Raw genomic sequence first — 15768 nt, 5'->3', positions numbered from 1 at the left:
AGAAAATTCCACTAGCCTTGTTAAGTCTCTCTCGATGAATATTTTGCAAAATATTCTTCCTTAACTCATATTTGTGCTGAACATGGCTTTACTATGCTAGTATTAATATACTATCATGCCTTATAATGTAAGATGTTCTTCCATAACTCTTTCTCTAAGGCCCTGACCCCAGAATATAGTGCTTGACAATATATAAAACCCCGCACCAAAACATCTTAGAATGGAGTGCAAGAAAATAGCACTAGCCTATTGAGTATATTTCCACTCTAACATAGATTACAAAACTATAAATTAACACATCCTGACAACTTGAGTGGTAGGCAAAAATTACTTGCTTCTATTAGCTCATATCTATTGCCTTCTGTCAGTTTTTGCACAACCTGTTTACATTTAGCACTCAGTTCACACAAAATTGCCTCCACCTTGTAGCCAGTTGCCCACGGGGAGTCAAAAGCTAGTATGATTCTTAGATGATACTTAATATCACAGTACATTAAGTATAAATACAGCGTGTCAATCATCATCAGTAAAAATGAAAGGGACATAAAGCAATAAACATACAAAGGATGACAAGATACCATGAGATAATTGTAGTCACTCTTTACCTCAAAACTACCCATGTGATATGTGAAACTCATATATAAACTCAATTGCTACTAATCAATATGCTAACCTTCACATTCCTGCGTGGATCAACTAATTGATTAATACTTCAAATTCTGGTGAACATTTGATTTTCATGCTGGTATTTATCCATTTCATGCCGCTTGCCTGCAAGATGACAAGAGCTTAGAAAATAGTGGGTGGATTCAGGTATGGTTTAAAGAGAACCCGATAATCGATCTCACCATCTTTGGGTGATTTTATTTTTCAACTATAAGAAACTTACACTAAATTTGAAATATGTTACCTTACTTTCGCGACAATCTTATTTGCCTCCTAGTTGTGATTCCCCGGGACATGGACACTAGATAACGTTAAAAATGACTTGTTGCTCGGGAATGGTTTGGGAATGGAGTTTTACATATGCTCAAACTATTCAAAAAGAGGCCACCCAAAACAAATTCATCTCCCCGGTGTTGACATAGATCCCTTTATATAGATATAGTAATATCTATATATATATTAACTATATATATTGCCTAGTTGTCATATTGACCAACAAAAAACCACCCAAAAGGCCAAAAAACAAAACGTTCCTCCTATATGCGTTGGGGGAATCATTTCACTGAGTCTGTCGATATGACTTAGTGAATGACGGATGATCTCTAAAATAGGCCTAAAGCATTCTGTCAATCCGAATCTGATGCTCCCTAAGAGCCCACATCTCTGATCTCATTTCTTCGAGTTGACTCTTATAATCCTCAGCATCTTTCTTATGTTGTTCAGTATCTTTCTTGTATCTTTCAATCTTAGACAGGTAGCAATGCATTTTAAGTTGGTCTCGTTGTCTACTTGACTCAGGGATGACCATCTCCCCGAGTCCTCGCGCATATCCAGGTCGATGGCCAAGGACCTCCCTAAAGATAGTTGCTACTACCTCATCATTACGTTGCTCTGGTTGTAGCCCACCCAACCTACCTTGCATCTCCTTCTGCACGTTGACAAAACAATGATTATTAACAATTGTGGCATGTGCTATGTATGCATATATTATTATCATAAAGAAACATAGATCACAGTGACTGTAAGTGTACTACTCACGTAAGTATCTTCTGTAGCATCTCTCACAAACTTATTCTTCTTCTTCAACCAGCGTGTCTCCTTATAGAAGTCAACTAAATTTCCATTCTAGGCGAGCTACATGTGTTCAAAATAAGTATAAGAATATTCGCGTAGGTCGGAAAACTTTTTAAAAGTTGACACGTGGTTTTTAAGCTCAAGTCTATTGAAAGTAACCACTACGCAACACTAAGTTAAATTCAATCACACTTAGCAATGTGGAAAATAATTTCATGATATATTTGACAGTATTTTTGGTGGTAATGAATTTAGAAGACAAGTCTATTGAAATGAAAAGAAATTGGAAGCCATCCTCATACCTTTTGTTCAAGTATCTGGAAGAATGATTTACGTCCTAATGTGTGATTAATTGCCTGCTTCTTTTGGTTCTCCCAGTTTTGAGATGAAATTTTTTGCCATGCACACCCAATGTTAGCTATAATAAATAACCAAATTTGCCACAAAAAAATTTGGTTACATAATAAATGGATCAAAGGATCACATTGGGTTTAATAATAGAAAGAGCATATATACCTTGAAGGCTTCGCTGCCCCATCTGTCACACAACTTGACCCATACAAGGGGGTTCACCAAGCTTGTCCTAGTAGCTAAAGCTTCTTCATGGCTTCCAAATGATTCATAAATCTTGTGCAAGTCATGATGGAAGGAGTTAATGTGCTTACGAAGTGCCTTTGTCACCGTCAATTGGTGGTTTTTGCATTCCCAGTCGAACACGAAGTCAGCCTACAATTATGTGCAAATTAGTATTTTGGCAATGGTTATATTGCATAAACCACTTCCAACTTGACGAAATTAACTAACCCAAAAACTTACCCGAACATGATCAATGAGCTCCTCTTACATGGCTTGTGGAACACTTGTCCATCGCTCATAACTCATGTCACAATATTGTTTAACAATCCATGATATACGTGTCGTGAACATAGAAGTGTGTTCACAACGTGGGGCAGTCTCACCATCGTTTATCTTTAAATTCACTTTCCCGTGCTTCCTCGCCTTCTCAAACTCGATGCATCGAGAGGGCCCACGAGTTCGTTTTCTCTATTGCTGTGCTACTATGGGCTCCGTGGGGGCATTCGCAACTGTATATAAAAAGGATCACTAGATTAGTGTATGTAATTATAAAAAAAACTTTACACAAACAAACACACATAAATAGGCGCCTTGCATTCAATATGTATTGGAAAAACACACACCAGTTTGTGGTATATTGGGATCTTCCATTCTTGCGTGTTCTCTAATAGGTGATTGGCTGTGCACTGGTGAGGGTTCTCGAACGATCGCTGGTGTAGGAATTAGGAGAGTGGATGGTGGGGGACTTGGGGGCTATGTGGAGTCATCTGAGGAGGATTAATTACACTCCTCAGGGGTGTGATATGAGGAGATTTTTGCTCCTAGTGGTCGGTTGTGGCGGGCCGAGTACGGTACATGGCGCCTTGCACGAATACTCCGCAGTCTCCCTTCGCCCCTAGAAGTAGGTCCCGCTCGGTCACCTGCGTGTGTAGGATTTAATAGCATGGAAATAAATGTTAGGTCCATTCCACAAAATAATCTCAAAGTCTACAGACAGGGTTCATCATAAATAAATTTATATACCATTTTCAATTATGCCTGTGTAGACTAACCAGTACATTATGATCAAAATATAGACAAAGGAATAACTTCTCGAGCTAAATTATATACGTTGGTAATTAATAGTGCTCCTCATGCCTCCAGCTTGAAGATGAGATTGCATGACAAATAGTTCGATATCGGGCAAAGCAAATCCCCTACCAAATTTGTCTGTGCAGCGAGTACTTAATGCAACGGAGTATTGTTTTCCCCTCACCTGAGCAAGAATAATATCATATACATAAGGAGTCAAACAAGTTTAGAAGAAATAAATATATGAAAACATAAATGTAATGTGGTGCATATTACTTCAGTCCATTTATTAAAAAATTACTTAATGGGTTTAATGAATAAATAAAAAAAAAGTGTTTCATACAATCTCATAGTGAACTATCTATGTACTGGGGCCATTATTAGAAGAGGTAATCTGCTATACCAACCTTAATTAGATGCAATTTCTGGCTTGTAATTATCAATCGGACACAAACTCTTCGTCTGTTCATTAATAAAGCCGGATGAATCTCTATATTGACCATCAACAGCCATGACTTCTTGTGCATCAATATGGCTAGGTGGTATATTAAGCCTATCCAGTGGAGTTGACACTGGATCTGCATTATCAAACTGCATTGGTTCATAATAATAAGATGACTCAGTTTCTTGATCGGCCTCATTAGTACGTGCTTTGCCATCATTAATATCTTCCATAATCCTCGACACTGTAGGAATGTTGTATGCATTCCTATTTGTATAGGTTTGTACAACACCCCAATTCCCTTTTGCCCTTAAATCTCTTATGTAGAAACATTGATCAGCTTGACTCGCCAAAACGAATGGTTCATCCTTATACCAAGTCCTATTCATGTTGACACTAATCATATGGTCATCCACCCACACCCCTCGTTTTCGGTCACCAACGTCAAACCAATCACATTCAAATAGGTACACCCAACGCTACTCCATGTAGCGTAACTCAATAGTATTCTTAATAATACCGTAAAAGTCTAGGTTATTTGTGGCCTCGTCCCCAATTACCAACACCCCAGAATTTTGTGTATGAAACCTTTTTCCATTTATTATGCAAACATCATATGATGCAACCCAACAGTCAGGCCCACAAGCTAGCGCATACAGATCAGCAAACACATCATTTGGATTATTGGTACAATGTTCTTGGATCTAAATATCAAAATTGTTGAAAATTCAGAATGTAGGTTTTCATCATTTTAAAACCTATTAAGGAAATCCATAATATTTCAACGTAGATAAGGATGGAGCAAAATCACTTACACGGTGCTTGAACCAATTTGGAAAGTCAGTTTGATGCGTGCGATCGAAAGAATTTGGGTGTTGCACCTTACATTTCTCATAGTGTTCCCTACATTTGGAGCACAGAATTGCCAAGCAAAATATTTGATGTTAATTTAATTGCATATATAAAAACTTGGCAAGTTTGAATGGAAGTTTGATGCTTACTATATATATGGTCCAATCTCCTGACAATTGTTGAGCTCATACCAAATGGCTGTGCCAAAGAGTTTATCAACTAATTGCACATTAGAAGCTGTACCCAAGGGATGAAATTTCTGGTTGAAAATTTTGAATCCATCTATAGTCTCCTTTTCATCAGCATCAACATTGCGGTCCGCTCGATTGAACTTCGTCTCAAGAACTTGGAGGTATATGGAGCAAAATGTCAAGCATTTAGTGTGAATGTAGGCCTCGGTTATTAAACCTTCTAGTCGAGCTTTATTCTTAACATACTGCTTGAATCTGCTGAGGTATCTCTCAAATGGGTACATCCATCTATATTGTACTGGACCCTCAAGTATGGCCTCACGAGGCAAATGGACAGCTAGGTGGACCATGATATCGAAAACGGATGAAGGGAATATCATCTCCAGTTTGCATAGAATGGTGACGATATCAGTTTGGAGCTAGGAGAGGCAATTCACATCCAGTGTTCGAGCACACAACTCTTTGAAGAAAGTGCTAAATTCCATCAAAGCCAAGGTAATGTCACTTCTTAAAAACCCCCCAGCAGTAATTGGGAGTAGTCTTTGAAGGAAAACATGACAGTCGTGGCTTTTTAACCTAATTATTGTGCAATCACGTAGAGAAACACAATTCGAGATATTGGAAGAGAACCAATCTGGAAATTTGATATCAAACAGCCACTCACAAAATTTATGCCTTTCATCTCTGTGTAATGTGTACAGTGCATGTAGCATTGTTACATGATCACCTTCATACCTCAAATGTAATTCTTTTCTGTAGCCCAATATCTCAAGGTCACGCCTTGAATTGATATTATCCTTAGTTTTGCCTGGACTGTTCATTAAAGTGAATAAGATGTTTTTAGTAATATTCTTCTCAATATGCATAACATCTAAATTATGCCGAAGTTGAAGTGTTGACCAATAAGGTAACTGGAAGAATATGCTACACTTTGTCCAGTTCAGCTATTCAGCAGTACATTTTCGCTTCCTACGAGCTTTGCCAAACTGAACATCCCCAATCATCTGCAATTGACTGAGAATATCATATCCTCCTATATCCCTTGGTGGCATGCGATGATCTTTTTTACCATTGAATGACCCTTTCCTCCGCCTCCATATGTGATCTTGCGGTAAGAAACGTCGGTGTCCCGTATAACAATGTTTTCGACCATATTTCAACCAATTGGAGTCTATGTCGACATTGCAAGACGGATAAGCTAATTTTCCCTTGGTTGACCAACCAGAGATATTCCCGTAAGTAGGAAAGTCATTAATTGTCCACAACAATGCAGCATGCAACATAAACGTCTCCTTAGTTGAGGCATCATATGTAGGTACCCCATATTCCCATAATTCAAGTAGTTCATCAAACAACGGCTGTAGGTAAATATCGATATCATTCCCTGGTAACTTTGGGCAAGGAATAATCAAAGAAGTCATAAAGAATTGGTCTTTCATGCATAACCACGGCGGCAAGTTATACGGGACAAGGATCACTGGCCAAATGCTATGAGGCTTAGCCAAGTTGTTGAAGGGAGTGAATCCGTCACATGCCAGACCGAGCCTAACATTGTGTGGATCCATAGCGAACCAACTATGATGTGCATCAAATTTCTTCCAACATTCAGAGTCAGCCGAATGTCTCATACTAGTATCTTCTATCGCCCGTTGCTCTTTATTGTATCTCATATCACCTACTATCTTTGCAGACATAAAGAGACACTGCAATCTCGATTTCAATGGAAAATGGCACAACACTTTTTGAGGTATAACGTGTGAGCCGTGTGTATTTGGCATCCATCTCGAAGCTGAACATACAGGGCATTCATTAAGAGTGGCATTTTCCTTCCAGAATAAGATGCAGTCATTGGGATACGCATGGATTTTGTTGTACTTGAAACCCAACACGAGCTCCAAAGACCTTGATTCCTCATATGATTGTGGCAAGAGTGCATCAGGAAAGGAAAGCCACAACAGATCAAGGAGCATGTCAAATGACTTAATTGACCGTCCACCAATTGATTTGATATGTAATAACTTGACAATGAAAGACAACTTTGTAAATTTTGTACACCCATCGAAAAGAGGACGCCGGGCATCCTCCGGTAGATTGTCAAAAGTAGTTGCTGGTGAATCTTTAAGTATTGGTTGCCTATTTGGTGGGGCAGTGTTGTCTTGGGGCACATCAACAAAGTTGCCTACCCGAACGTCACCCAACATTTGCTGCATGTCATCAATGTAATCATCTTCTAATATAATCTCATCACCAATATCATCGTCACTGACGTACGATGTTGTCTCCTCCTCCCTATGAAATATCCACTGGATGTAATTTGGATTGATCCCTTTAATAAACAAATGAGATTCAACCTCGACTATTAGAAGCCACAGATTGTTAAGACATGTACAACATGGACACCGAATGCGATCTCGTCCACTTGCACGGTTTCATGCTTGTGTGATGAAATTTTTAACTCCTTCAGCATATGCATGTGATCGAAGTCTATCAGGCTCGTTCATCCAACTTTTGTCCATCTAAAAAAATAATAAATGTGGGAAAGAGATTTAGATAAACAAAGACCGTCAATAGAGGAAGTTGATGAATTCAGCTTTGAAAATAGCACGGGAGAATTGTGGAATCATAATATATGGTGGATGGAAAGAATGTTTGGGTAAATTGAAGGCTAAAAATATTTCATTTAATGCGATTTAGCATGAATGGTCTCAATATGGCAGTTGTAGCTATTTAGTATATAAAACATCCTTATAGGACTACGAAATGTATGCGTTTTGAGTTTAGGTCATACGAGAAAGGTGGGCATGTTACAAAATGTTTCGGGTTTGACTCTAGTATGAGTGTGGGGACTAAGTGATGTTGCGCAGCTGTACATTAGACATCGAGTATAGGAAAAGCCTCAAACCCGATGGCACTCAAATCTTGATTGAGTGCATTAATGAATCATTATCAAAGGAGAAATAAACTAACCATATGATGTTAGTTGAGACCTGAGAATTGGATGTTTAACTTGAATTCACATTTATTTTCGGTGCTAACAAACAATCTCAGGTTTGTAGTCATGCATGGTTCAAGGGTAATTGGTTGTCTAAATAGAAATGTAACAAATGAAGATCATAAAAAAGATGGACAGTTAAAAATATAAATGGGTCTTGTTTATAGTCACATTATGTGAGGGTTTATGGTGGAAAAATAGTAGTGTATAAGTTGTCACCTGCATTAAGGTGAACCTGCCTTGTTCAATTTTCAATTGTTTCTTCTTCATGTAAGAATGGATAATTGGATGCTATTCTAAACCTGCCTTCTTTGCATGAAGTGGCCACTAATAAAATTGAACATGTGTACTTACACTTTAGGGTAGCAATGCTTATAATTCCTGATTTGATTTGAAGATGGTGCAAGTAGGTATTGCCATTGGTATACTGATGGTGGTGCTACAGCATGTGTCAAGTTGTCACATGCTATAGCAAGTTACTTTTTCTAGTCAGAAGTTAGAAAGAAAACTTACATATAACTTAGCGCGAAATCTATGCTTTTTCACAGTTCTACCTATTTCTAACTTAGCGTGAAAGAGTGCATAGGTTGTTCGTGAATAGCTTTCAGCGTTTTTGGGCCATGACATGAGTTCATCCTTGTACATATGCACCAAAAAGTACATTGAGTTGTACTTTGGGTTATCTCCATGTCAATCAACAAGAAATAATGTTGGAATGTGATAGATTCTCCTATCTAACGCAACGACATGTCCACCACCCTCACTCTCATATACACAAATATATAGATTCTCCTATATGTGTGTGTGTGTATGTGTTTGTGTCTATATATATATATATATATATATAACAACTATATATTGTCATACATATAGTTGGGAACTCACTATAAACTACCAAAAGTAATTAGTAGTCATGTGAAACTATAAAAGTGATGGAAAAGCTATTTATATTATTTCATACATTGAAATAGAGTTGTTGTATCTACCCCATGCAATTATAAAATATTTTAGACAACGTAGATATCCTTAAAAAAGGTCTAAACTTGAAGCAGGGTTCTATTTAATGGACAAAACCATAAAACATCCATAATAAGTTACAGATGCAGAGATAGCAGAACTAAAAAATAGGGATAATGAGCATAGTATGCATTTGTTACCTTCAATACCCTACAGCGTAAATTTCAGCTCACCCCTAGATGAAACGGCTTACCAACAATTCTCTAAAGATCAGTCAACGCCTTTTAAATCAAATGCACTCGACGTCGATCCTACAATATGCACACGAAAAATCCAACATGTAGTTAGTTTAAACTCAATACTAGAATACAACTTGACAAAATAGCTAGTTTTAAAGGTAATTTAAACTACTTAAACCAACTAGGGGAAATCAACTCCTTTAGCACTTTCCTTAACTCATCTTCACATAGGGAAAATCAAATACAAAACACAATTCCATAACCCAATTAACTTCTCTCCATACAATCAACATTAAGGCAAAACACTCAAAACTCCTCATTCCAAGCATGGTAAAAGAAACTAAAAAACATGAGTTATAGCATGTTTGCTATCTAGTAAAGGCCATTGAGTTTTATACAATCCAAAAATATGAAGATTCTGGTTTAAGAATGTATGCATGATTGGAATTTACTTAGAAAGTTTGTGTTGAGGTAATCTGGAATTTTACCTCACAAAAACAAATAACGGATAGTTTTTTTATGCTCCATGTTGGATAAATTGCCTAATGAATAGCTAAAGATTAGAAGATGGCTGGTTTTTGTCCATTTTAGTAATAGTGTTTCATACTAACAAACAACTTTAGTTGAGTAGAAAATGGATGAAATGGACAGGTTGAAGCCCAAAAACAGAGTGCATCAAAATATCGATTTGACACGCTACTATGGACTGCTAAAACAGCTAGTACATTCATTATCTCAACTGTATGAACCAATCATATTTTGATGTTGAATAAAAAGGACTTTAAGACATCAATATTGTGTGAAAACATAACCTGGTTTTTAAGAGGAGATCTCAGCAAACTTGGAAATACAGGGGTCCATATACAAAAGACAAAGTCCACCAGCAAGTGAATTAAAACAGGAAAACAACAGAATGATCAACAGAAAATACAGGGCTGAAAAAGGTGCCAGCTAGAAATTAATGAAGAACAAATGAAGGCATGCAAAGGACAAGTGAAGAAATCGTCAATCTTCTCACACCCCCCCCCCCCCAAATAATTTTTCCTATTAACAGTATTCAACTTCTTAATATAATTTCTATATAACTTCGAATTAGTTGTACCTTTTTGAAGCGGAAGAACACAAACTTGTCCAGTATACAAATATTATTTGACTATTTCTACCATATTTCCTAATCGATCTCCTAATCAACTAGTTGAACCATATCTTTTAATTGGTTTAATGAATAGCGAAATACTTACCACCACAACCAGATGCATATAAAAAAATGGATCATGTGGCTATACCCACATGATATCATGCCTAAGACAAACAAAATGCAGATACAACCAAGTGATAAAAGACAAAATCGCTTTATCACTCAAAAGGAGAAATTAGCCTAAACAAGAAAATTACCAAGTTATATAAAAAACATGCAAATATGAAGGGGGAGTGATAGTGCAAATGATGAACAAAGTGATACATGTGCCGTGCAAAAAACTTGAAGTTCATTGGGGAAATTGAACTTGACCCAATATATACAAAATTTTCATAAAGCAGAACAATATATAATCAGGCCCAATAATGAAGCTATTTCAGACCATATACGTTCTAAGCAATATTCCCCAATGGTGGAATATAAATGTGTTAGCTAGCTGCTGTCTTATTGGACGCTACAAATTTTATAATAATATTTGAGTATATATATATTTTATAATAATATGTGAGTATATATATGTATAACAAGCATGGCTTATAATCGGTAGATAATAAATGGAGGGATATATACATACATATATGTATGTATGAGATCTACATGATATATATGCAGTACGTAGTTGCTGGTTCGTGAGAGCATGGAGAGTCATTCCTAAAGATCAAAGGTATCACAGAGTCTATGACTTAAGGCATAATATGTGGTATGGGAATCGGAGTGATTAATCTTGCTTTATATTGCTTACCATATTGTGATAGGGCAAATGATGCGCTAAGCTATATGATCATCATTAATAATATTAATTAAAAGCCTATATAGAAAAAAGGATATATTGATATCTTTTTTAAATCAGAAAATCGAAATCAAGCATAAACGAGAAGGGATAATCAAGGCACCCCATGAATAAACTTTGACAGGTAAATAACAGACAAGTATATGAATAAAAAATAGTTAGAGCAGCTCATAGATAAACACATCATTGAAATCGGTTCTCTATTTAATGTAAACTCAAAAATATATAGATACTTGTCAACGATTTAGATACACATAGGAGTTTAGAGGTAATTATCCCCTAGTTCTAGAAATTTTGCAAGATAGGACTCTTATATGTCAAATTAATAGAAAAGATTAAACGCAAAAGAAGATTAATTTATGGAGTGATCGATATTACTACACTATTATATGGACTAATAAGAGAGGAAAGGTAGCAAACTAATTAATGACTCGATTATTAAATAAAATGTTACATTTGATAAAATCCTCGGTGAGAGTTTAGAGATTTACAATGGCCATATACATTTGTATCTGCCATAAAGCAAGAGGAATTCATTGTTTTCATGAATTACATTAAGCGGATCATTATGCATCTAACAACATAAAAGGGTCAATTGGTCAAAAAGAAGAGGCTAACACTCTTAATAAACTTAGTAGTTTTAAAGCTTTACTTTAATATCTAAGCATTTATACCACTCACAACTCAAAGGTTAATGCATAATTACCAGGAAGTAGTGTACTGATTTTTAAGCAACAGAGAACTACTTCTAAGAAAAATGATTTGTGCAGATCCCTTTATATCCATACATCTTCTTCCAATCACAACACAAAAAACTACTGATAATTAAGCTGCCTGAACCCCCCCCCCCCCCCAAAAAAAAAGAAAAAAAAAACCTCATTTTGTCCACCAAATTGTGTTTCATTCACTCTCTCCAATCAAAGTCTCACAAGAAATTTTGAAATTCTCAAACAACAATAGTCAATAGACTTTTATCTCTAAAATTCAAACTAGAGGCTAGAGACTTTGTAAAGTCACATCTAGGTATTTCCATCATGGTTCTTAGACCAAAATAAATCATTATTCAATAGCAGAATTCAGATAAAATATTCAATAAAAATTGAGAGATTTCACAACCAGATTTGGATCAATGAGTAGCTGCTGTTACACATGAAATACATTGTCAATATCATTATGTTTAAGTCAATGAAAAAAGGTATGGAGAATATATGGCATGATATTACATTGATTTATCTCATTCTAATAAAAGGAAAAGGACCACTATAATAAAAATCAACATCTCCATTAATATGACATCACAGGACATATTAATGGCCTCTTTTTTTAGTAAAAGTTAATCTAACTAGGGGATAAAATGAGATAATGCTTTGGCAGTGGCTAAGAAGTACTGAACATTCTTCTCTAAACCACTATAATTATATAATGGAAGCACAAGCGATTTAATACTGTGAATTACCTACACTATATCCAACCTACTCATGTATGAAAAATTATAGCTGCTGGACAATTCCATGATCTGATTGGTGAAAACATTGACACTTTATTAAATGTTTAACAGCAGCTACTCAATCAAAAAGCCAAAAAGAAAAAAAAATGGTGAAGTAACTCAATGTTTATTGCACAATTTATATGAATTTTCAATTGAATAATGATTGGATACTACCTTTTTAAATGAGTAACAGAGGAATTATATTCTTTCCTAATTGCATCAACTGAACTCACATAATGGCGATTTTTAAGGCAAGCTATACTATATAGTGTGTACATACATATAAATATGTGTGTGTGTGTGTGTGTGAAGATAGAACTTTAAACCTAGTGATATCTGAAACAGATGTCAGGTAATTTATTACTCCATAAATTATGGAGTAATAATTGATGGGCTTCCCATGCATGAAATATAGCTAATTCAAGTACTTTTGCTGCATATCAAAGTATCATGATAAGTTTTCAGCGTGAGGGAAAGCAAGTCAAATGTTTGAAATTTCTATAGCGTTGATAGGCAAGCTGACGCACAACTGGAAACATTTTCCAGTTATAGATATTTTTCTGACCATATTACCTACTATTAGGTACTGTCCAGTGTAGTTTCTACAATTTTATTCTCCTGATCTGGGAAGGAGGCAGTATCTGGGTAAGGGATTGGAGAGTTGGCGTGGTTTCCAGCAATGCATTCATGCAACTCAGATTAGGCTGTTACTGAATTTAGATTTGGGGAAGGAGACAAACCTGAGAGGTAAGATTAATTCTGCTCATCTTTTGCATGATATACTGCCATTTCAAATGGTGTTTAAGCCCTTTGACAGAGGAGGGGATGGTAAATTAGTAGAGGGTTTTTTGTTATCAGTAGAACTGACGTTTGTGTTACACTTGGTTGATGTTTAGCTGGAATTACGCGATGATCTGGTATTTTTGGCACCTATTGATAGAGGATGACCATGGGATGATGGAATTTTTTATTTTATTTTGCAGAGCATTATGAGTATGGTAATGATGGAGAAGAAGTTTATTGTGATAATTTACAGCATTCAAATTTAATGATGTGGATGCAGATGGTATTTCAAGTGTGCGCATACAAGCAAGTTGTATGAGATGATGACGTTTCTTGGACTGAATCGTTGTAATTCAAGCATACTCAATTCAATGTTGGTTCTGTACATGAAATTAATTCGATATTTATGTGGCAAGTATCATTACTGTTTCTGTTGGTGACGAATTGGATGAGGGGTGAATAGTGCCCCTCAACTGCTTGCTATATTTCCACTTAAGGGTGTTTTTTAAGTATTTTGATAGACCACAAAATACTCTTTTAGTTTAACATACTATTTTGGTAAGCTTTGCTTTTCAATCTGGCGTGTATTTACCTCTGTGTTCTGACTATAAATGCAGTATGCAATTGCATTTATAGGGATGTGACCATGCTTCAATTGTGGGTACATGGCATTACTTTTGGCAATAACCCAACTAGCACTGTACTATGGCAGCTTCCAAAGACTTCTTGCAAATGGAATTAGATTTGTGCATGAGTGCAAACCTTTGTTCAAACAAAATCTCTGTTGGTTGAGTGTGTTGAGAATTGCAAGGGAAAAGATAAGCATTATGAAGTTGGAAGTCCCTATTTCCAGCACATGAGAATTGGAAGTCACTTGAAGGGCTTGATGTTTCCTACTAATAATTTCCAATTTTCAAAGATAGAGTTCATTGTTTGGCTTCCAGTTGATGGAAGCTTATGGTTGGCAGGCAGTAGCGACCTACCACCTTTGGATTTTAGTCTCCATTATAAAGATGTAGCTAAAGAAGAGGGGGGAGACATTAAGCCTAGAGGAGAAAGTGTCAAACTCAAGATCTAAGACTCTTTCCAGCATGGAATCTGAATCAAGAAATAGTCAATTTTGTCTTCATGCATGAGCTGGTGGGGGGTATATAGGAGACTAGAGAGGAAAGTAGAGGGATATCTGAAATCTAGAATTATATTGTTGAAAAAGTCAGCAAAAATTTTTTTGGAGGAATTGTGGAGTCTTACCCCAAGGCATAGAGATTTTGTTCTGTATTCTTTATAATAATTCTATTTAACTAACCATATTACTGCTCTTGTATTTGGGTCTATTACACAGTGTTAAACTTATTGCCTACAGTCATATTATAAATTCAACCTAACTTTTATTGTATAGATTAATTAACCTAAAAATTGACATCTTCATCTGCCTATAATAACAGAATAGCATATATTAGGAATTTGTCTACATTTTGTAATGCTAATCTACAACATGTGACCAAGTTGTAGATGCAAAACTAATAGTGACTTTTGATACATATTAGCATTTTTATCAAAACTGAATAAATATAAGTAAGCTTAAAAAGATAGCCTTTCCCCCAATAAACATTAGCATGATGATCTTTGAAAAGAACACCCAGTTTCAAGCAACCAAGCATACTAAAATTGAATTTAACAAGCATGATGATTTTTGGAAAGAACAAAAAAAATTATTGGTAGGATATTTTTTTGATTAAAGCCTGCATGAACAATGTTGGAGATATAAAGTTTCGGTTGGCCAAAATTATTTTCCAGAATCTAGCCCTAAAACTAACATTAAAAAGGACATGTTAGATGAATGGGGTTTAGCAGCAACAAATATATCGATCAATGAAAGACCTAATATATTTGAGGTTGAACATAAAAATTTGCCAACTAGCAAGAATGATACATAACCAATGAATTGACAATATGCACAGCATCGATAGATCACCAAAAAATAAAAATAAGTATAAAAAAATGACAAAATGTTTATATAAAATAAATTGTGCATGTCATCCAACAATCCAAGTAACCCCTCGTTGCTAGCTATGTTCATGCATGTTTGGAGAAACTAATGAGTTCCAAAATGACAACTTGGAGGTAGAAAAATACCTTGCACACGCTGAGTAGTGGCCGAGCGGTGAATTTTGGCCAACCGAGGGCTTAGAATGGACTGGAAAGCCTCGCACACAATATGTTTGGGACCGCCAACTTCTTTATTTCTGACTAACACTTCGAGAAGAAATTACCCCGCTGGAAAAATCACAACAGAGGACGATCGTAGCAGCAATCGCCGTCTGTACCCTGGCATTCAACAGAAGGGGGATTTTAGTGCTTTTGGTAGCTGAAGTATTGGGTTCAGAAAGTGGAAGATTTGAAGGGGGTTCATAGAAAGCCTAATGGGTAAGCCGATCGATTGAGGCA

This window comes from Carya illinoinensis, chromosome 8 (assembly GCF_018687715.1).
Source record: "Carya illinoinensis cultivar Pawnee chromosome 8, C.illinoinensisPawnee_v1, whole genome shotgun sequence".
NCBI classification, from domain to species: domain Eukaryota; kingdom Viridiplantae; phylum Streptophyta; class Magnoliopsida; order Fagales; family Juglandaceae; genus Carya; species Carya illinoinensis.
This window is presented reverse-complemented; position numbering follows the sequence as displayed.